The sequence below is a fragment of the Sus scrofa genome, chromosome 7 (genome assembly GCF_054392235.1).
Source record: "Sus scrofa isolate SSC_HxYL_T2T_F1_AM1 chromosome 7, Sscrofa_HxYL_maternal_Yorkshire_Landrace_v2.0, whole genome shotgun sequence".
In the NCBI taxonomy this organism is placed as follows: Eukaryota; Metazoa; Chordata; class Mammalia; order Artiodactyla; family Suidae; genus Sus; species Sus scrofa.
In genome coordinates, this window is record NC_139389.1 from 35,546,515 (window position 1) to 35,570,335 (window position 23,821).

A 23,821-nucleotide genomic window follows, 5' to 3' on the forward strand; every position below is an offset into this window, starting at 1 on the left:
ACATTGATGGACTGTTTCATCCAGGTGTACTCTGACTCCCCACCTGGCTGCCCACTAGTCCTCACACCCTCACCTTCAAGTGAACTCTGCCTGTGTCCTCTGCCAAGACACCACCCAGGCTCCCCCACCTCCACAACCTCCCCCACAATCCCAAAGCTAAAATCTGGAGCCATTGGAATCCATATTTCTGCAGGAGACTGAAAGCTGAGTGTGCTCAGTGGCCAAGGCAAATTTTGGTCTGAAACTAGTTTTGCAGGGGCGTGTGTGGCCTCAGTTCCAGCTCTGCACCAGACAGTTTTCCTGGGGTGAGTGGGGAGAGGAACACTTCATCATTTCAACTCTACTAGGAGAGCTTTTCACTTCCCAGTCAATAAGGATGGGACCAAGTACCACTGCCTTGTCTGTTTTTTCCCCCAGGGAATTATCACCTTAACCCTAATTCAAGTCAATCCCTAAACTCCACTGCTCTACCCACTCCACCCTGTCTTTTATTTGTCCTGGCTTGGTTCCTACATTCTCACAGGAGGTTACTTGGACTTTGAACCTTAGTCACTCTTCCTTCATTCTTGCATTCCAGAAACCTATTTTGTGCCACCTTTCATGTGGTTCCTGATTGAGAGCCTGCATCTGGAATGGTAAGCAAGTCACTGTCCTTGTAAATTTTCCAACTGCTTAAGAAGAATCATAAAAGTAAAGAAGGCCTGCCCCCCTCATCTTAATCTTCTCTCGACTTCCAGAGATGATCACACTAGATTATTTTAATAAATACAAGTTTGTTTTAAAGATGCGGTTGGTCTTTTTAAATATTCAGACCTCAATAAGCATTCCCTGTGTGCCTCTCCATGGCACTTAGACATCCCTGTGTTAGATTATTTTTGTATCACATTAATCTCCAAAAGATTGCGACCTCTTAGACAACAGGTACTGTCTCACTTGCTCTGTAGGTGGCTGCAACGACCCCATATGCACACGGAATGATCATCAGACTTGTCTTGGCTCTTCCAGAATTCAGTGGTAGAATTCTTGACTTTCCTCATTGCCAAAGATCTGCCAAGAGTTTGAAACATTAGTCTGGTAAGCAAGCAAGAAAGAAAACACCTTGTCACATGGAGACAACAGAACCAATTCTTTATCCTCCTGAAGCGTTTATGGTTCCTTTATTAATATTTCTAGTTTCTTTCTCCACATGTAAATGATTTTCACTCAATTTAAACAAAATTTAAACAACCATAGAAATCACTTTGGGAAGGGGGAGGGGATTGCAATTCATTTTCACTGTGAACCATTTTTCACATCCTTTGGGGCTAAAGAAGTCTGACTTTCAACTCTGGCTCTGCCACCCAATAGCTCTGTAGAATTAGAGAGGTTGCCTAAGTTTTATAAGCCTCCATTTTATCATCGCAAATAAGGGCAATGGTCCATGGGTTGTTACCAGGATTAAATAAAATGATGAAAGTAAAATACTTAGCAGAGTGTCGGGCACACATCTGTTCAAAGCACTGTGTACTGGTTGGTCTGTGTAGTTAATATCTGTCTCTTGGATCACCCGCTTTGGAGAGACCAGCTGCCATACTGAGCATCCCAAAGGAGAGATCCAGAAGACAAGAGTCTCAGGACTGCCAACAATTGAGGGACTGAAGTAAGACCTCTTGCCCATAGCTGTGCAAGTGGTTTTGGAAGCCACTCTCCCTTCTCAGTTACACTTTCACCTGACTGTAGAAACAGCCAGTACCCTAACTCATGATAGACCACTCAACTAAGCTGCTCCTGGATTCCTAACAATAAACATTTGTTACTCTAAGCTGCTAAGACTAGGGGTGATTCATTACACAACAAGAGATAGCTGATAAATGTATTTACTGTGCTCTACACATTGTACTGGATGCAAAGACCCAGACAGGTCTTGCCCTCACGAAGTTTATACTCTAAGGTTAAGAATGATAAATGTTCAGAGTTCCCATCGTGGCTCAGTGGTTAATGAATCCGACTAGGAACCATGAGGTTGCGGGTTTGGTCCCTGGCCTTGCTCAGTGGGTTAAGGATCCAGCGTTGCCGTGAGCAGTGATGTAGGTTGCAGAGTCGGCTTGGATCCGGCATTGCTGTGGCTGTGGTGTAGGCCGGTGGCTACAGCTCCGATTCGACCCCTAGCCTGGGAACCTCCATATGTCGAGGTAGCGGCCCTAGAAATGGCAAAACAAAAAAAAAAAAGAAAAGAAAAGGAAAGAATGATAAATGTTCCATTAATGGTGGCATTGTTGTCCTATTATTAATTTTTTTTGACTGTGATGGTTGTCATTGATTTTTTAAAAGTCAAAGTCCAAAGTGATAGCTAGTGAAATGGGGCAAATAAGGATTGAGAGGTTTGAGCATGTGATTGTTAAGGTGAGATACACCATCTATCCACGAGAATGACTAAAAATAAAAAGATTGACAGTCTCAAGTATTACTGAACATATGGAGCAACTGGAACTCAGGCTTGGCTGGTAGGAGTATAAAATGATAAAACCACTTGGGGAAAATTTTTTTTTTTTTTTTAAAGCAGACCCCTACCTTAATGATCCAGCCATTCTACCCCTAGGTATTGACACCAAAAAATGAAAACATATTTCCACCTAAGGGCTTGTTTATAAATGTTGATTGCAATTTTGCAAAAATTTAGCCCCAAACTGGAAACAATCCAAACTGTCATCAACAGGTAAATGAATAAACAAAGTATACTCTATTGAAACAGTAAAATAACAACAAAAAGGGAGTCTGTTCTTTTCTACTACTTTCTGATGTTACTTACACTTGTCACAATATGGATAAATTTCGAAAGCATCATGTCGAGCACAAAAAGACAGACACCAAAGAGTATGGTTCCTTTTAGATACATATAAATTCTAGAAAAACGCAAACTAAACTAAAGTAAGGTAGTACAACCTGGATCCCTGGGTACCTGCAGCCAGGGACTGGGGAAAACAATGTGTACAGAAAGATTGATGGCAAAAGTCAGGAAGGAACTTCATGGGATAATGGAAATATTCTACATCTTGACTGTGGTGGTGGTTACATGAATATATACATTTATTAAACTCATCAAATTAGACACTTAAAACAGAACCTCTTATTCAATAAAATGTACACATCAATAAAATTAAAAAGTTAGCAAGTAGTATACGGGTAAATTACTTCAAGGGCTGACTCATGTTATGTTATTTATTTACTGAGTGCCCGCTGTGTGCCAAGCACTGGGTCAGTTTGCTGAGGGGACAAAAAGTAAGGAGACAAAGCTTTCAACCCTACTAAAGGCAATTATCAAAGAAATTAGAGCAGTCCTAGTAGTAACTTTTTTCTTAATCTAGAAAGGCTGACCTCTGTTCTATAAAGTGACCCTCTGAGGTATTTATATGCAAATCAAATAGGCAAGTTAAATCTTATCCTGTGCACTGCAAAGCTAGGAGAAATTTGCATAGGAATCCTAAGCCCTCTGGGAGAGGGAGCACTCAGCCCTACCTAAACCTCTGCTTTCCTGAACTTGAATTTAAGGATGGTCTTTAGAGATTATATATCCTTGTCCTAAAGGAAAGACACCCAAATCATTCAAGAGGCTTCAGAGCCTACACAATCTGATGGTAAATTATCTTAGAATTCAAAAACCTTAGGAGTTCCTGCTGTGACGCAGTGGGTTAATGATCTGGCTTGTCTCAGTGGAAGCACCAGTGTGATCCCTTGTGTCATAGGTTACAGCTCTGGCTCAGACTCTATCCCTGGCCTAGGAACTTCATATAGCGCGTGGGCATCTGAAAAAGAAAAAAAAAAGAAAAAAGAATTCAACCACTTTTATAGTCAGAACAAAAGTCACTGCCCTAAAATCTCTTTGATTTCCTGTTACTAAGCATTCTATCCCCCTTCTCTTGTATTTTCTTTGGAATGTTTAGCATTCACATTTAATATAATTATTGATATGTTTGAATAAAGTCTACTATTTTTTATTTGTTTTCTCTTTGTAGCATCTGATTTTTACCCTCTTTTCTCCCTTTCCCATTATATTTTGAGTGAAGAAGCATATTTTGACTATTGACTTTCTAGCTGTAGTCATTGCTCTAGGGAATTACAGTGTTCAATCTTAAATCCTCACAGTTTCCTTAATGTAAATATACTAATTCATGTAAACCATCAAACCCTTGCAATTATCTATGTTCATTTGTCAGCTGTCTGGGTCTTTATCTTGCAGTGTTTATATGCATTACATTTACGTATGTTATAAACAACACAACAAAATTTTGTTCTTTTTATTTAAACAGTCAGGTTATTTCAAAGAAATAAATGGGGGGGGGAGTCTTTTGTATTTACTTATAAGTTTACTATTCCCAGTTCTTCATCTTGCCTGGTCTCATTTATCTTCACCTTTTGGTGAAGGTCTGCTGGCAGGAGAGTCTCTTGGTTTTCTTTAATCTGGAGTATCTTTATTTCATCTTAATTCTTTAAGGACATTTTCTGTTAATATGAAATTGTGGATTGACACTTTTTATCTTTCAGCACTCCAAAAATATATCCATTTTCTTCTGGTTTCCATGATCCCTGATGAGAAGTTAGCAATATTTCAAGTAAGTGCTAACTTGTATAAAGTGTGTCATCTTTCCTTTGTCTGCTTCCAATATTTTCTCTTTAGTTTTTAGCAATTTGATTATTATGTCTGTATTTATCCTAATTGAGGTTTACTGAGATTTTGGACTCTATAAACATAAAACTTTCACCACATTTAGTAAATTTTCAGCCATTGGTTCCTCAAAATTTTTCCCATTTTCTCTTTTTTCCCTTTAATACTCCAACTTTACTAATGCTAGTCTTATTGGTATTGTCCCACTTACACTTGAGGTTCTGCTTCCCTGCCCGCCCCCTTGTTTTTTTCTCTCTGCTCCTCAGATTGGATAATATATATCCATCTAGCTTCAAGTTTACTGGTTCTTTCTTCTATCATCCCAAGCTACTGTTAAGCTCATGTGAAATACAACTTTATTTTTATTTTTATTTTTTGTCTTTTTTGTCTTTCTCTAGGGCTGCACCTGCGGCATATGGAGGTTCCCAGGCTAGGGGTCTAATTGGAGCTGTAGCCACTGGCCTACGCCACAGCAACACAGGATCTGAGCTGCATCTGTGACCTACACCGCAGCTCATGGCAACGCCAGATCCTTAACCCACTGAGCAAGGCCAGGGGTCAAACCCTCACCCTCACGATTCCTAGACAGATTCATTAACCACCAAGCCACAACGGGAACTCCTGAAATACAATTTTAGATAGTGTACTTTTTACTTCGAGAATTTCCATTCATTACTTTTTTAATAGTTTCTTTGTCTCTGCTGAGATTTCCTATTTGTTTATTCACAAAGGGTATATGTTCCTTTACATACCTGGTCCTAGTTATAATAACTGCTTTAAACTCCTTGTAGGGTAATTCCAACGTCTGGGTCATCTCAAGTTTGGTCTCCCTTTAGTGTCTTTTCTTTAAATACGAGTCACATTTTCCTGTCTCTTCATATGCCTAGTAATTTTGTTTTTTTTTTAAGCATGTTTTTTTGATTGATTGACTGATTGTCTTAGGGCCACAGCCATGGCACATGGAGGTTCCCATGCTAGGGGTCAAACTGGAGCTGTAAGCCACCAGCCTATACCACAGCTCACAGAAATGCAGGATCCTTAACCCACTGAGTGAGGCCAGGGATCACACCTGCATCTTCATGGATGCTAATCAGATTTGTTTCTGCTGAGCCATGCCGGGAACTCCTGCCTAGTCATTTTGAATTGTATCCTACACGTTATGAATTATAGTCTCTGGACTCTGTTATATTACTCGAGAGAGAGCTAATTTTTTGTTTTGTTTTGTTTAGCACACAGTCAGCTTGGATGAAATCAAACTTCAACTTCCTATGTCTTACTCCATCAGGCTACTATTAAAAAAAAATACCATGTACTGAGTGATTTATAAACAATAGAAATTTATTTCTCAAAGTTCTGAAGGCTGGGAATCTATGATTAAGGCATTAATACATTAGACTTCAGGTAGGTACCCACTTCCTGGTTCATAGATGATCTAGATAACTGTCTTTTCACTATGTCCTTAAACATTAGAAGGGGGCAAGGGAGCTGTCTGGATTCTCTTTTATAGGCACTAATCCCATTCATGGGGTCTCCACCCTTACGATCTAATAATAAAAAGGCTCTACCTCCAAATACCATCACACTGGGGGTTACATTTCAACATACAAATGCCTGGGGTGGGGGTGGGGAACGCCTATTCAGACTACAGCATCTTATCTTCTCTGTGTGCTGAATGGCAGCTGAAATTTTGTGTTGAGTTATTTTATTTTTAACTGGGATGCTTGGAAGCTGAACTAAACATGCATAATTAAGGGTTGGCCAGAGGTATGAACAGAGTTTATGCAGCACTTGGAGCATTCACCGTCACTCAGTCTCTTCTGAGGTTTCCCCCTCGCACTTCCTAACTGCTGTGTTCACCCCACCCCTGATCTCTGGTACCTCAAGCCAGTTAGACTGCTCCAAACAGTAGCTATTTTAATTTAAACAGGAAATATTATCTGTTCTGTGCAGTAGAGAATAGTGACTATGCTTGTCAAAGCCACAAAAACAGAACCTCAGCTAATGTTGTTCTCTCTTGCCAGTATCCAGTACTCCCCTCAGTATCCATTTGCTTTTGGTTGCTCTCCAGTACCTTCAAATATTTTTTTTAACATTTTGTCCAACATTAAATTGTTATCTGTGGGAAGGTTGGACTGATAATAACCACTCAGTCATTACTGAAAGATAAAACACTATCCCTTGCTTTTTATTAAGCATAACTGTTTTTTCTGGCCACACCTGTGGCATGTAGACATTCCCTGGTCAGGGATCGAACCCCCACCACAGTAGTGACCCCAGCTGCTGCAGCGACAATGCCAGATCCTTAATCTGCTGTGCCACAAGGGAACTCCAATCATCATCATTTACTTACTCAGCTTTCCAATGTGTTATACTATGTAAACAGCCTAAAATTTCACATTATGACAACTTTAATCTGCTCCTCCATTCAGAGCAGTTACAAGTGAGCAGTTTGAGTTTATCTGCTTTTCTGTTTTTCTCAGTCTCATAAATGTGTGGATGATGAGTCAAATGTTGAACAACATTTGGCCTTGATGGAAATGGGCCAAACACTGTCTGTCATGTAGGCTGGTGTAAAGAACTCATAATTTTGCATCTGCCACTAACTAGGGATGAGCTCTTGGGTGATTCATAGTGATTCCAATGTTCATTTTCTTTATTTCTGCAAAAGAGATGAAAAATGCCACCCTCAGAAAGCTGTCAAGAAAACTGTGAATTAATGTAATGGAAAGGGTTTCCTCTTCCGCAGAAAACTACGCTTTGGGCATTAGGCATTGTCAATACTCTTTTTCTCAGTTACCAGCCAAAAGAAAGCCTACCATATAAGTACTGCATTGGGGTAAACCGTAGGTAAATTGGTAGATTGGGAGAAGTTAGACTTAAAGGTTTTTCTCGCATGAAAGAGATTATACCAGAGGAGCCCAATAAAAACTATAACCCCTGACACTGAACCTGTCTTTTTCTGGGCCTCTGTCTCTGCCTTGCCACCTGCTCTTCCAATAAATAGAAACATGTCGGGTGAAGCCCAGAGAAGGCTCACCAGCGTCCATCCTCAGGTTGGGATGATCATTTCCATTTGTATAATGCTTCTTAGTTTAAAGAATCATAACATACATCATCTCCCTTGATCAAAATGTGTTTTTTAGTCATTTAAATAAACACAGACACTTTGCATATTGCTTCATTTTCCACCTTGATTCACAAAGGATTTTAAAAGGTGATAACATTATCCTTTCTCTGTATCCCTCTTATTTTATAGCTACGGTGCCTACAATATACACTATTTTTTTTGTTTTGTTTTTAATGGATTGGATTAATTTTTGTTTTATATTGGAGTACAAAATAGCTATACTATAAATTAAATTATTACGGACACTAAGTCTTCCCCGAATGCCCAGACCTACTTCATAAAAATAAGAGAGAAAGATATCAGTGAGCAGAATTGTGTTCCTTCCAATGAGCAGGGCCATTCGGATGATTCAAATACCACATAAAAGTATGTCATTCAATTAACTAAAATAAACCTAGAAAAGGTCATGTTTCTCCAGTGAAGTTTGCACCATCCATAAAATTGGTGCAAACTTGATCGCAAAAATACCCCTTTTAAGCCCTGTCAGAATAAAATGTGAAGTTACTGACAAAGCTTTTGAAAAATGTAGTTCTGTTAGAGTTCCCTTCTAGCAGCAAGTTAAGGATCTGACATTGTCACTGCAGGAACTCAAGTCGCTGCTGTGGCGAGGGTTCAGTCCCTGGCCTGGGAATTTCCGCATGCTGCAGGCACAGCCAAAAGTAAAGAAATGAAACAAAATTTAGTTTTATTAAGGTATGATGGACATATAAAATTATCAGATATTTAAAGTGTATATCATGGTGATTTGCTTTACATGGTGAATGGATTCCTTCATCTAGTTAATGAACACATCCATTACGTCGTACTTTTTTTTTTTTGGTGGGAACATTTATGTTCTAATTTCTTGGCAAATTGTAATTATACAATTCTGTGTTAGCAACTATAGATACCATGTTTTACATTAGATCCTAAGACATTATTCATCTAATAACTAAAAGTCGGTGGCCCTTTTACCAACTTCACTCTGTTCCCCCCTCCCTGCCCCCAGCACCCACCCTTCTACCCTCTGTTTCTATGAGTTTGAATTTTTTTTTTTTAGATTCCACATATAAGTGATGCTCTGTAGTATTTGTCTTTCTCTGATTTTTGTGTATAAGAAAGGGGTCCAGTTTCAGTATTTTCCATATGGCTCTTCAGTATTCCCAGCACCATTTTTTTTTTTTTTTTTTTTTTTAGGGCCACACCTGAGGCATATGGAGGTTCCCAGGCTAGGGGTCGAATTGGAGCTACAGCTGCTGGCCACAGCCACAGCCACGGCAACATCAGATCCGAGCCGTGTCTTGGACCTACACCACAGCTCACGACAACGCCTCTTCCTTAACCCACTGAGCAAGGCCAGGGATCAAACCCGAAACCTCATGGTTCCTAGTCAGATTTGTTTCTGCTGTATCATTCCCCCAGCACCATTTATTGAAGATACTATCCATTCCCCATTATATATCCTAGGCTCCATTGTTATAAATAAATTGACCAAATATTCATATTTACCTCTGAGCTCTCTATTCTGTTGCACCGATCTATGTGTGTGTGTGTTTACACCAATACCATAGTGCTTTGATAACTATAGCTTCATAATATAGTTTTAAATTAGAACACTTGATGCATTCAGCCTCATTCTTTGTCAAGACTGCTTTGACTTTTCAGGGGCTTTTTGTGGTTGCATACAAATTTTAGGATTTTTCTATTTTTGTGAAAAATTCCATTGTAATTTTGATAGGGACTGCATTGATGCTGTAGATTGTTTGGATAGTATAGACATTTTAACAATATAATTCTTCTAATCCATGAATATAAAATATTTTTCCATTTATTTGGGTCTCATTCAGTTTCTTTAATCAATGTCTTATAGTTTTCATTGTATAGATCTTTCACTACCTTGGTTAAATTAATTCCTAGATATTTCATTCTTTTTTATTCAATTGCAAATAGGATTGTTTTCATAATTTCTCTTTCTGATAGTTCATTATTACTGAATAGAAACACAACTGATTTTAGTCTATTGATTTTTATATCCTGAAACTTTACTTGTTATTCATTCTAATAGTTTTTGGTGAAATCTCTAAAGTTTTCTATCTATACATAATATCATGTCATCTGCAAACAGATAGTTTTACATCTTTCTTTCTGATTTGGATGCTTTTTATTTTCTTTCTTCCAGCTTTTCATCATTGAATGTTATATTAGTTGTGGCCTTGTCATACATGGATTTAATAGGTTGAGCTATGCACTATACCCCCAGTTCATTGAGAGCTTTTTATTATAAATGGATGTATAATTTTGTCACATGCTTTTCTGCATTAATTAATATGATCATATGATTTTTTTTGTACCTCATTTTGTTAATGTGGTGTATCACATTGATTTGTGGATGTTGAGCCATCCTTGCACCTCTGGAGTAAATCTTAATTAATCATAGTGTATAATAATCCTTTTACTGTATTGTTGAATTTGGTTAGCTAATATTGTAAGGATTTTTATATCTGTATTCACAGGGATATTGGTCTATAATTCTCTTGTAGTATCTTTGTCTCATTTTGGTATTAGAATAATGCTGGCCTTGTAAAATGAATTTGGATGTACTCCCTTATCTTCAGACTTTTGGAAGAGTTTTAGAGGATTTGTATTAATTCTTCCTTAAATGTTCAAAATAATTCACCAAGGAAGCCATGTAATCCTGGGCTTCTCTTTGTTGGAGGGTTTTTGATTACTGATCCAATCTCCTTACTAATATTTGGTCTGACCATATTTTCTCTTTCTTCATAATTCAGTCTTGGTAGGCTGTGTGTTTCTAGGAATTTATCCATTTCTTCTAGGTTGTCCAACTTTTTTATGTATAATTGTTTATAGTAGTCTCTTATGATGCTTTTTATTTCTGTAGCATCAGTTGTAAGTCTCTTCATTCATTGATAATTGTATTTATTTGAGTTCTCTTTTTTCTTGGTAGTTAAATGTTTGTCTAGTATGTATCCTTTCAAAAAGCCATCTCTTACTTTTATTAATTTTTTTTCTATTGTGTTTTTAGTCTCTATTTCTTTTATTTCCACTCTGATCTTTGTTATTTCCTTCCTCCTATTAGCTGTGAGCTTCATTTGTTCTTCTTTTTCTAGGTTCTTGAGGTACAAAGTTAAGTTGTTTATTTAAGATCTTTCTTTTTTCTGAATGTTGGCATTTATTAGGTAAGTATGAACTTCCCCCATAGTACTGCTTTTACTATATCCCATATGTTTTGGTGTGTTGTATTTCCATTTTCATTCATTTCAAATAATATTTTAATTTTCTTTTGATTTATTCTTTGACCCATTGTATGTTCAGTAGCATATTGTTTAACCTCCAAGTATTTTCCAGTTTTCTTGTTGTAACTGATTTCTAGTTTCATGCTATTGTGAATGGAAAAGATGCTGCTATGATTTCGGTCTTCTTAAATTTATTGACTTGTTTTGAGGTCTAACTTATGATAAAAACTGGAGAATATTCCATGTTCACTTGAAAAGAAAGTGTATTTTGTGCAAATCAAAACTACCATGAGATACCACCTCACACCAGTCAGAATGGCCATCATTAAGAAATCCACAAATAACAAGTGCTGGAGGGGCTGTGGAGAAAAGGGAACCCTCCTGCACTGCTGGTGGGAATGTAAACTGGTACAGCCACTATGGAGAACAGTTTGGAGATACCTTAGAAATCTATACATAGAACTTCCATATGACCCTGCAATCCCACTCTTGGGCATCTATCCGGACAAAGCTCTACTTAAAAGAGACACATGCACCCGCATGTTCATTGCAGCACTATTCACAATAGCCAGGACATGGAAACAACCCAAATGTCCATTGACAGATGATTGGATTCGGAAGAGGTGGTATATATACACAATGGAATACTACTCAGCCATAAAAAAGGATGACATAATGCCATTTGCAGCAACATGGATGGAACTAGAGAATCTCGTACTGAGTGAAATGAGCCAGAAAGACAAAGACAAATACCATATGATATCACTTATAACTGGAATCTAATATCCAGCACAAATGAACATCTCCTCAGAAAAGAAAATCATGGACTTGGAGAAGAGACTTGTGGTTGCCTGATGGGAGGGGGAGGGAGTGGGAGGGATCAGGAGCTTGGGCTTATCAGACACAACCTAGAATAGATTTATAAGGAGATCCCGCTGAATAGCATTGAGAACTATATCTAGATACTCATGTCGCAACAGAAGAAAGGGTGGGGGAAAAAACTGTAACTGCAATGTATACATCTAAGGATGACCTGACCCCCTTGCTGTACAGTGGGAAAATAATAATAAAAAAAAAAAAAAGAAAGTGTATTTTGCTGTTGCTGTATAGAATGTTCTATACATGTCTGTTAAGTTTATCTGGTCTAACATATAGTTTAAATCCAACATGTCCTTACTGTTTGTCTGTCTGGATGATCTGTCCATTGTGAATATATTGATGCCCCCTACGATTATTGTATTGATGTCTATTTCTCCCTTAAGACTTTTTCTATTTGCTTCTATTTAGGTGTTCCTATGTTGGATGCATAAATATTTACAAATGAATCAATTTAGAGGAAGACAACACTACAAGTATGTCTGCTTTAAGAAACTCAAGCATGAAGATACCTAATCCTATTGCAAATTTCATTGAGGAAATGCTTTCTCTCCATTTGTTGCTTTGCCAAACAGATTTACTGCAGGGTTTAGATGGATCATTATTTTAATGCACTTAAATTGAATTTTGCTTACCAAAAAAATCGTTTCATACAATTTTGTAGGTACTTATCTAATACGCAAAGCTAAGTATAATGAGATTAGTTTGAATATGATGTTATTCAAGACCAATGCTTAACAGTGAAGAGCCTACCCTTAGGAGGTCTTGAGCCAATCAGAACACAAACCCTCAGTAGACAGTTTGAATCTCTCTTAGACCTGCTGTGTAACAAGAATTGAGAAAAATTCACATTAAAAGCTCAATTTGCTCAAATTCACATACACATATAAAGAAGGTTCACATGACAGGTTTATTTCATATTTTTCAATGTCTCAGGTGATACAGAGAATAATAAAGTTTATATTTGTAAGAATCTAAACCACCTCTTTTCTACACCATAAAGTAAAATTATTAGCAAAAGCCACTGAATTGGAATCCAGTATGTCTCAGTCCTAGCTCGTCAACAAATAACATTGGACATCAGAAAATTCTTCTCTCCTGTGCCTCAGTGTCTCATCTCTAACCAGAGCAGGTGGGATGACTAAGTATTTAAGATCTCTGACCACTCCTTTTAAAAGGACTATGATTCTTCTCCCTCTGCAGTGTTCTGCTCAGTATATATTTTAGCAGAAGTAAATGGCACGAAGACCGTCATAAGTAAATGATATCAGGTTTTTATTTTTGTAAACATTTTTCTTTCAAAATTCACAGCCAGTGCACCTCAGTTTTTCCATTATCACTTTTTCTCTTCCTGTTCCCAATGTAACTGTCATCATCAAAGCTATTTGCCTCAGAATATTCACCTGCTCGTAGCCTTTCTACTTTCTTATTCTGATCATCTGGCTTATTTCTCTCTACTGAGAAAGGATACTTCAAGAACGGAAACTATTAAGTGTAACAGAGTGTTTGGCAGTCACAGACTACTCAAGAATTAGTCTCTATTAAAATAGGTTCTTAGTAATTCACAGAAATGGAAGAACAGAAATGTCAAATTGTTGGATTTATTTTTTTAATCTCCAAGCAGGCCATAGTTATATAAAATATATGTTTTAATATTTATACAATAAAATGTTAATATTTATAATACTAATTTAGTATTTATGATATGTTTATCTAGTTACATCACACATAGTTTAGTATTCATATAACCTTGTCTTTAAAACCTGAAAGGATGCAACTGTCAGATTAGATCTATGTCATAGCCTCTTGGGAGGTTAATGCAGCTAAGCAGTGCCATGACTAAGGGGCAGCCAGCAGGAGGAAGAGGAAAGAAGAGCCAAGACCATCCAGAAGCAGAATACTCCACTCTGGGGAGGAGGCTGGAGCACACTGTGACTTAGTTGGGAATAATAAACAAATTGCCTTCCCACTGTGGGCTGGGAGTGGTATTTACATTTCACCATGACTACCTACCTGATCTTTGGGCTCCCTGAGGAAGGAAGCTTGAGTGTGTGTGTTTGTGTGTGTGTGTCTATAGACCAAAGAGGAGGAAGTGGAAAATGTACCAAGGAGACAGCCAAAGGGAAATGGTTTTTAAGAAACAAACCAGCTCAGAGGAAAAGTATAATTAGGCTTAGAGTGAGAATTGAAAGGTACAGATGCTGTGACAACTTTTAAGACCATGCAAAAGAAGTCGTGATGGTTATTATTTTGTGGAGTATGTTAAAGTTACCCTGTGTAGCAATGTTTTAGTTCCCAAAGTGTGTGAGTCCTTTCATAAAGACAGGACTAAGTTTTCTATGCAAGTGATGAAATACAACTGATGCAAGTGATGAAATCACAATCCCCAGGCTAGCTGTGAGACTAAGCCATGTTGTAGATACACCCTCACATGGCCCCAATGATCTTCACGTCTTGGTATACAGGTTCTTGAATTATTCCCTCCTCTTGAGCATTGGCTGGATTTATCGACTTACTTCTAATGAATAAAAATGCAGCAGAAGTTATGAGATATCACTAAGATTCGGTTGTAAAAAGACTATGGCTTCCATCAAGGATATCCTGTCTTCCTCTGTCCTGGGTTGCTAGCCCTGGGGGAAGCCAGACTCCACAGCCTGAGACAGCCCTGAGGAGATACCCACTTGAATAAGCTTGGGAGCAGAGTCTCTCCCAATTGAGCCTCGAGATGACTGCAAGTTGGTTGACATCTTGACAGCAACCTCATGAGAGGCTGATCCAGAGCCACCCCCATGAAGCTGTGCCCTGACCCACAGAAATTTTGAGATGATAGATGATTATTGCTCTAGGCTGCTAGTTTAGGGTAATCTGTTGCACAACAATAGATAACTAGTCCCAACCATAAGAGAGCTGAAGTGCTATATAAGGTGCAGCAGAAAAGGCAAACAATAGGCAGGGGATTGGACATGTGCAGCCTAAGCTTCAGAAGGGTTAAATAACTTGCCCAACTCGATAGCACTAGTAAGTAGCAGACACTGGTTTTGAACTCTGGTATGTGAATAGATACATATACAGGAAGTTCCTGCTTCTAATACAACACCAACTGTAATGCATGACGTGGTAAAGAGTGAAAAGGCACCTGGATGCACCTTCCAAACACGTGCCACACATTTCATGTGACAGAGCTGAAGTCAGGTATGAGCAGAGCTCTGTAGGAACATGAATGATGGTGGTGGGAAGGTAGGGAGGGTGAAGACCCCCACATGAACTCCATCAGACACACTCAACACAGTCCCTCTGTTACCCCTGGGGGGCTCAGGCTCTGGAACCAGACATGGGTTCAGACCACTTATTGGCTCTGTGACAGGGACAGGTTACTTCTTGCTGCCATAGTTTCCTGATTTGTGCTCATTAAATGAGGCTGCACAAAGAAATTGCTTGGCAGAGTCAAGTATATGGCAAGCACTTAATAGATGTTCACCATTGATAATGCTATTATTGTTTTCTCTTCAAATTCAACTTTCTCTTAATCAATAGGTAATTACTTGTACTACCTTTTAGGCTCATCCATCAGAGTGATTATTTTTATAAGGGAGGAAAAACTATCTCCCTACAATAATTAGGTGAGGGTTAAAGGCAGAAGAAAGGGAGAAAGAAAGGAAAGAAACAGAATAGGAGAAAAGGAAAGGGGAATAAAAACAAAAGGTCCACAAGCGAATGCACGGTGCTGGGAGCAGAGGCTGGGAGGCATGCGAACTCCGTCCGCAGGGTGGAAAGGCTGCATTTTATCCATCTTCCTATTGTCCCAGCAGCATCAGGTCTGCGTCATCCCATGAATGCACAATGAACTCTTTCATTCAGCAGACGCTGCGGAAGCCCATTGCGCACCGCCACGCTTCAACAGGGTAGCATCACGCAGCTTACATTCTAATAAGGCGAGACCGGCCACCAACACATACAAAGTAAATATGCATATAGAAAGCATGAATAGGTGTGGAAAGTGGTAACTGCTAGGGAGATTTTAAAGCAGGAAAATGAGCTGGAAAGACGCAGGAGGGTGTGATGCTGCCTCAGGGAGGCTGATTAGGCCATGACTATACTGGGCTGAGAATAGCACGCCCCCTTCTGTGCCCCTCCAGGGCCAGAGCCTGCCCCCAAACACCCCGATGCTGAACTGAAGGGGAGGAAATAAATGGGAAGACCGGGGGTTGGTTACTTTCAGAGTTTCTCATCAATGAACTCCTAAAGTGTAAAGGCTATGATTTCTTTTGCAGACAGTTGAAAAATAGTGAAATATTATTTATAAGAAAGAAAAAGTGTGCTTTACTTATCTCCCCCAAATTCTGAATACACTGTTTTTCACCTACCCTGATCTGCCCAGGCTCCCTGAGTGTTTGCAGGGCTGTCCACGAGGGGTTTGGAGGAACAGAGGGTGCACTTGCCAGCCCCTTGAGGGAGCACCTGCCTGAATTTTGCACTCAAAGCTTGCCACCATGTCTCACCATAGTCCCAGCCCTGATTATTTGGTTGACTGGTTCTGTTACCATGCTGAATTTCGCTTATGCATTCTGTTGACTTTTTAAAAATGACACATGCCTGTTATTTAAAATGTCAATCAATACAAAAAATTAAAAAGAAGAAAGGAAAATGCACCTTAACTTCTACCCTAGAGAAATAGCAACATTAGTAATCAGTAAACATTATTACAGACTCCTTTCTATGCATATATTGAGACAACAGGTAGATATATAAGCAATGGGATAGATAAACAGGTATGAATAACAATTATTTTATAGAGAAGAGGTAAAACTGTCACTGTATGCAGATGACATAATACTATATATAGAAAACCCTAAGGACTCAACCCAAAAACTACTTGAACTGATCAACAAATTCAGCAAATTAGCAGGATATAAGATTAACATTCAGAAATCAGTCGCATTTCTGTATACCAAAAATGAAATACTAGAAAAGGAATACACTAATACACTACCTTTTAAAATTGCACCCCAAAAAAGCAAATACCTGGGAATAAACCTGACCAAGGAAGTGAAAGACTTATATGCTGAGAACTACAAAATATTAATCAAGGAAATTAAAGAAGATGCAAAGAAATGGAAAGATATTGCATGCTTCTGGGTTGGAAAAATTAATATTGTAAAAATGGCCCTACTACCCAAAGCAATCTGCAGATTCAATGCAATCCCTATCAATGAAAACCCATGATATTATTCACAGAACTAAAACAAACAATCCAAAAATTTATATGGAACCACAAGAGACCCAGAATTACCAAAGCAATTCTGAGAAACAAAAACCAAGCAGAAGGCATAACTCTCCCAGACTTCAGGCAATACTACAAAGCCACAGTCATCAAAGCAGTGTGGTACTGGTACCAAAACAGACATACAGACCAATGGAACAGAATAGAGAACCAAGAAATAAACCCAGTATGGTCAATTAATCTTTAACAAAGGATAGAGTTCCCGTCGTGGCGCAGCAGAAATGAATCCAACTAGGAACCATGAGGTTGTGGGTTTGATCCCTGGCCTCGCTTGGCTCGGCGGGTTAGGGATCCAGCATTGCTGTGAGCTGTGGTGTAGGTCAAAGATGCAGCTCGGATCAGGTGTTGCTGTGGCTCTGGTGTAGGCTCACAGCTACAGCTCTGATTAGACCCCTACCATATGCCATGGGTGCAGTCCTCAAAAGACAGAAGACAAAGAAAAAAAAATTTTTGACAAAGGAGCCAAGAATATAAAATGGTAAAAAGACAGTCTTTTCAGCAAGTATTGCTGGGAAACCTGGACAGCTGCATGAAAATCAATGAAAGTAGAACACACCCTCACACCATGCACAAAAACGAACCCAAAATGGCTTAAAGACTTAAATGTAAGACATGACACCATCAAACTCTTGGAAGAGAACATAGGCAAAACATTCTCCGACATCAACCTTACAAATATTTTCTCAGGTCAGTCTCCCAAAGCAACAGAAATAAAAGCAAAAATAAAGCAATGGGACCTAATCAAACTGAAAAGCTTTTGCAAAGCAGAGGAAACCAAAAAGAAAATAAGAAGACAACTTACAGAATGGGAGAAAATCATTTAAAATGATGCAACTGACAAGGGCTTAATCTGTAAAATATACAAAGAACTTATACAACTCAACAGCAAAAAAGCCAACAACCCAAAGGAAAAAATGGGCAAAAGACCTGAATAGACATCTCTCCAAAGAAGATATACAGATGGCCAACAAGCACATGAAAAAATGCTCAACATCCCTGATTATTAGAGAAATGCAAATCAAAGCTTCCATGAGATACTACCTCACACCAGTCAGAATGGCCATCATTAATTAGTCCACAAATAGCAAATGCTGGAGAGGGTGTGGAGAAAAGGGAAAGCTCCTGCACTGTTGGTGGAAATGTAAGCTGGTACAGCCACTATGAAAAACAGTATGGAGGTATCTTAGAAAATTATATGTAGAGCTACCATATGACTCAGCAGTCCCACTCTTGGGCATATATACAGACAAAACTTTCCTTGATAAAGACACATGCACCTGCATATTCATTGCAGCACTATTCACAATGGCCAAGACATGGAAACAACCTAAATGACTGGATTAGGAAGATGTGGTACATATACACAATGGAATAGTACTCAGGCATAAAAAAGAATAAAATAATGCCATTTGCAGCAACATGGATGGAACTAGAGACTCTCATACTGAGTGAAGTAAGTCAGAAAGAGAAAGACAAATACCATATGATATCACTTATATCTGGAATCTGATATACAGCACAAATGAACCTTTCCACAGAAGAGAAAATCATGGACTTGGAGAAGAGACTTATACTTGCCAAGGCGGAGGGAGAGGGAGTTGGATGGATTGGGAACTTGGGGTTAATAGATGCAGACTATTGCCCTTGGAATGGATAAGCAATGAGATCCTGCTGTGTAGCACTTGGAACTATGTGTAGTCACTTATGATGGAGCATGATAATGTGACAAAAAAGAATCTATACGTGTGTGTAATTGGTTCACCATGCTGTATAGTAGAAAATTGACAGAACACTGTAAACCAGCTATACTGAAAAAAGTAAAAATCATTATATAAATAAAAATTATTTTATAAAGGTAGACTAATATTATACGTGATTTTTTAAGAAAAAAAGTTTACTCTTTGTTTTAACTTAGTTTTGGAAGACAGCAGAAAAGTGTCTTAAGCAAGGGTCCTTTCTTCTAATTTAGACAGAGTGGCATTCTCGCTAGTGACTGGGACATATGTACCCCTATCCCTGGCCACTTACCCTCAAACTTTCGAAATTGGCCTCCGGAAACCATCCCAGGGTGTTTCCCAGCTGTGTGTCTCTCCCCCAGACTCTGTCCCACCAGACACATTTCTCACATTCTTAGCTTCTCACCTATCATCCTTTACTGGGAGAGCAGTGAGGCAACCCTAAATAATTTGGGGGGTTTTCAGTGTGGAGGACAAGGAATGTACCTGTCATTCACTGACCCAAAAGTCCCTGACACTCACCATGTTTCAGAATCTTCTTGATTCTGTCCTGCACAGGAGTAAACAGAAGATAACCATTCATTTCTCTGTGTCCTTCTATGTCTAAGAGACTAAGTCTACAAAGCTGTACATTTTGCAGGGTATTTAAGGCAACCAGGAGACACTGCAAGACCTCTTCCTTAGAAGCATTTGCACACCGAGTCGGTAATGCCTGGTGAACATCGTCTCCATCTGGTGGAACAAAGCAAAGTATCCTCTTACAAGCTCATTAAACCTCTGCTGGGTCACTCTATTCCCAGCTCACCTAGAGCAGCTGTCTGCTTAAGAGATGTCACGTCCACCTCCCCTTTGTGCTCTGTGTTTCAGTGATTCACAGAGTGACGGAAATCTTCAGCGCTTTCTCTTCCCATCTTGCCCGGGAAACCTGTTGGCAATTATAGCCTTTACTCGACAAGGTCCTTTTGACATAGCAGCTGATGGCAGTTGCCACCTGGAGGATTCAGCTGTTTTAGGAACGGGGTGACAGTCATCGGCTTGGATTTCCACTGGCTACCACTTTTGCTGTTAAAACTTTTCCAAGACTTTTGGGGGTGGTTATTTCTTCTTTTGCCATCGTGACTCTTTTCCTTTCTCACCATGGGTGCTGTCGTGTATAATTAAGCTCTGTGCTCTAAAATAAAGTCAGAAGTGGTGATTACATTACCATCAGCTGAATGCCTATGGAATTTAGAGCAGCTTCATGTGGTGACTTTTAATTTTGTTTGCTTTTAACAAGAACTTAGTTCATACACCCATGAAACATTTCACTTTAGAAACTAGAGGATGGGTTTGAATCACCCTGTTTGCATCTTGACATCAGAATTTTTCCACCTGGGCTCTATTAACATTTTAGGTTGGATAACTCTTTGCTGTAGAAAGTGTCTTGTGCATTATAGGATGTTTACCAGCATCCCTACCTATGCCAATAGGACCCTTCTCTCAAGCTGTGACATCAAAAAATGTCTCCAGTCATTACCAAATGTCCCCTGCGGGTCAAATTTGTCTCCAGTTGAGAATCATTGTTCTAAGTGATAAATTATTGATATAGATCGTATTCAGTTTGTTAACATACATTTTCTTTTTTGACATTTTATTTATTTTTTCTTTTCCATTATGGTTTTCCACAGGATATTGAAGATCGTTCCCTATACTCTACATTAGGACCTGCTTTATGCAGCCTACATGTAATAGTTTGTATCTGCTAATCCCAAAGTCCAAACCCATCCCTCCCAACTCTCCTCCCCCTTGGCAACTACTGGTCTGTCCTCTGTGTCTGTGAGTCTGACTCTGTCTCATGGATAAGTTCATTTATGTCATATTTTAGATTCCACACATAAGAGATATTATATAATATTCATCTGTCTCTTTCTGACTTACTTCACTTAGTATGATAATCTCTAGGTCCATACATGTTGCTACAAATGGCATTATTTCATTCTTTTTATGGCTGAATAATGTTCCATTGTATAGATACATAAACCACACCTTCTTTATCCAGTCCTCTGCCAATGGACATTTAGGTTAGTTCTGTGTCTTGGCTATTGTGAATGGTGCTGCTATGACGTAAGGGTGCAAGTATCTTTTTGAATTATAGTATTGTTAGTCCCAAGAAGGGGGGCAAGAGCGTGGGAGAAGACGGGAGGATACTGAGGAATTTGCTAAGGAGGGAGGAAGGAAGCTGGTTCTCACAGGAAACAGTCTCCAATTCCTGGTGACGGCAGGATGGAGTCAGGTCCACAGGGTAGCAGCTGGTACTTGAAGACGCAGGGCACTGCTAAGAAAAATGTAGCCAGGGGTCCATAAGAACTGATTCAAAGATGACTGACAGTTAACTTCAGATACTTTGTTTCAGTCTCAAGATTGAGGTTCACCACCAGCCCACTCCTTAGAAAATAGGCAAGGGAGTTTCTAGATGTGGCTCAGCGAGTTAAGAACCTGACATAGCATCCATGAGGATAGGAGTTTGATTCCTGACCTTGTTCAGTGGTTTAAGGATCTGGCATTGCCACAGCTGCTGTATAGGTCACAGATGTGGCTGTGCCTGTGGCGTAGGCCAGCAATTGCAGCTTCAATTCAACCTCTAGCCTGGGAACTTCCATATGCTGTATACGTGCAGCCATAAAAAGAAAAAAACAAAGGCAGAATATCCTATATCCACTGTGTTTTGCAGTCCGCACTGCCTATTCGAATGCCTATAGCGTGACACTGGCCACACAGGGCTATTCTAGACCTGAGCCCTCTCATCCCCTGCCCCTCAAGTGAGTTCATGCGATCCCAGGATGCTTCCTGTGGACTCACCATCACTCTCGGTCCACAGCTGCAGTGTGCCCAGGTCTTGGCCTGACTCCAGGGAGGTCTGGCTGATAGAAAGATGGCAGAACCTGACTGGCCTCTTCTTTGATCCTCAGCAGCTCTTCTCTGGCAGTCCTCAACGACACCCACCTGAGCACCTAAGTTTTTCGCTGCTGAATAAATCCTCTAGCTGCCAAAGGATTTATTCCCCATCACTGTAAAATTTATTTAACAGTACCTGACATTATTGGCCCAGAAGCACAAAGTCAGGTGATAAGAATTAAACAAGACTGAGGATGGGCAAAGTGAGAAATGAAATATGTAAGAGGTGCTGATGGATTTCTGAGATGCCCTTTAGGAAATAAAATACTTGAATAAGCGAAGCCAGATGCATATTATGGTCTAAAAGGAGACGGAACATCAGGATGAGACAATGAGTATGTTCAGTAAGAACCAGGAAATGTACTAGAAATAGCAAAGGACTCAGAATCTGTCCAGTGTGGGTGCAGATCTCAGCTGTGTGACCATGGGTGATATATTTGACCTCTCTGAGCCTTTGATTTCCCGTGTAAATAAATTTAAGTTGTCCTGAGTTAACCAAAGCTTATGAAGTTCCCTTTTTGAAAAAAATGAAATTAACAAATAGTGGCTGTGAAAATGAAAAGAGAACGTATATACAACAGCTCTCCCTTGCCTGGCACATGCTGGGCGCTCCAAAGTTGGTGGCTATTAGCAGTGCTAGGGAAAGGTAGGGGAGTTTGACAAGAGGAAGGGGTTCTGAAGGTCTTTGATCTTGGCCAGGTCAACTTTGACTTGGGACTAGTTAAATGTGGGGAAGAAGCTACTAAACACTGGGTAAACCATACATGCTTCCCTGTATCACAAGGCAAAGTGGCACAGCGGGCCCATCTCCTGTTCCTAAGAAGCGGGTAAACCAGGCGGATGGTTAACTCACTGGCCTGGTTGGGCTTGTCCCGTCGCTGTCCCCGCTGACATCGGTGAGCTCTCCCCAGGTCCCGCTCCTGCTGCCAGTGCCAGCCCAGAGCCCTCATGGCAGCACCCCCTCCTCTCCCACTCTGCTCCTGCAGACTTTCCCGTGTCAGGCCTGTCACACCCACACTGCCTCTTTGCGTGCACTGCAGCCACTGTCCCGGCTCAGGGCTTCACCTCTTATTCTCAGATGCCTAGCTGGTCTCCTTCCTATACAGGCCTTCTTCTCTGACATCCTTAAACACTGCTTGGTACATGGCTGTTTTCCAAGCAAACAGTTTTGATATTGATGGAGATGAACAGAGTGAACTTAAAGCTGTAGCCTGACATTCAAGACTCTCAAAATTGGAGTTCCAGTTGTGTGTGGCACAGCAGAAATGAATCCAACTAGTATCCATGAGGATCCGGGTTTGATCCCTGGTTTTACTCGGTGGATCGGGGGATCTAGCATTGCCATGCACTGTGATGTAGGTTGCAGACGTGGCTCGGATCCCGCGTTGCTATGGCTGTGGTGTAGGCCTGTATCTATAGCTCTGATTCAACCTCTGGCCTGGGAACTTCCATATGCTATGGGAGCGGCCCTAAAGAGCAAAAAAAACAAAACAAAACAAAAAAAAGACTCTCAAAAATCTAGTGCCAACTTACCTCTTCTACATTTTTTCCCAGCTTCTTCTCAAAGTCATGTGTCAGGAGTCTCTGAACTAACTATGCGTGCATGTGTGTGTGTTTATCTGTGTGCATGTATGCATGTATGGGTATGTGTGTGCATGTGAGCATTTGTATGTGCATATATGTGTATTGTGTGTATGTAATGTCATCTATATATGTTCGTGTGTCTGTGTGTCTAGGTATGCACATGTTGTGTGTGTGCACGTGTATATGTATGTATATGTATGTATGTATGTATGTATGTATGTATGCATATGCGCATGAATGTGTGTGTGTGTGTGTTCCTTGCCCTCAAGAGAATGAGAATGCTCTCTGGAGCATCCCCCCCACCCCCCCACCCCCCGCTCTGCTCCTCTGACTGTTGCCAACCTTAGGAGGCTGAGTTGCTTTCCTTTGCTTTCCTCAAATGCTTCCCTAGAACAGCGATTCTAGCCC

General features: G+C 39.8%; 1 long non-coding RNA gene across 1 annotated transcript in view; it reads right to left on the reverse strand.

Moving 5' to 3' along the window:
* Window positions 1-738: 738 nt before the first annotated feature.
* LOC146401493 (uncharacterized) overlaps window positions 739-23,821 on the reverse strand; it is a 125,759-nt gene continuing 102,676 nt past the window's right edge. The window contains exons 3-4 of the long non-coding RNA XR_014809184.1: window positions 3,640-3,782; window positions 739-1,047 (exon numbers count right to left, since the gene is read on the reverse strand). This is a non-coding gene — a long non-coding RNA (uncharacterized LOC146401493). The remainder of the gene's footprint in view (window positions 1,048-3,639; window positions 3,783-23,821) is intronic.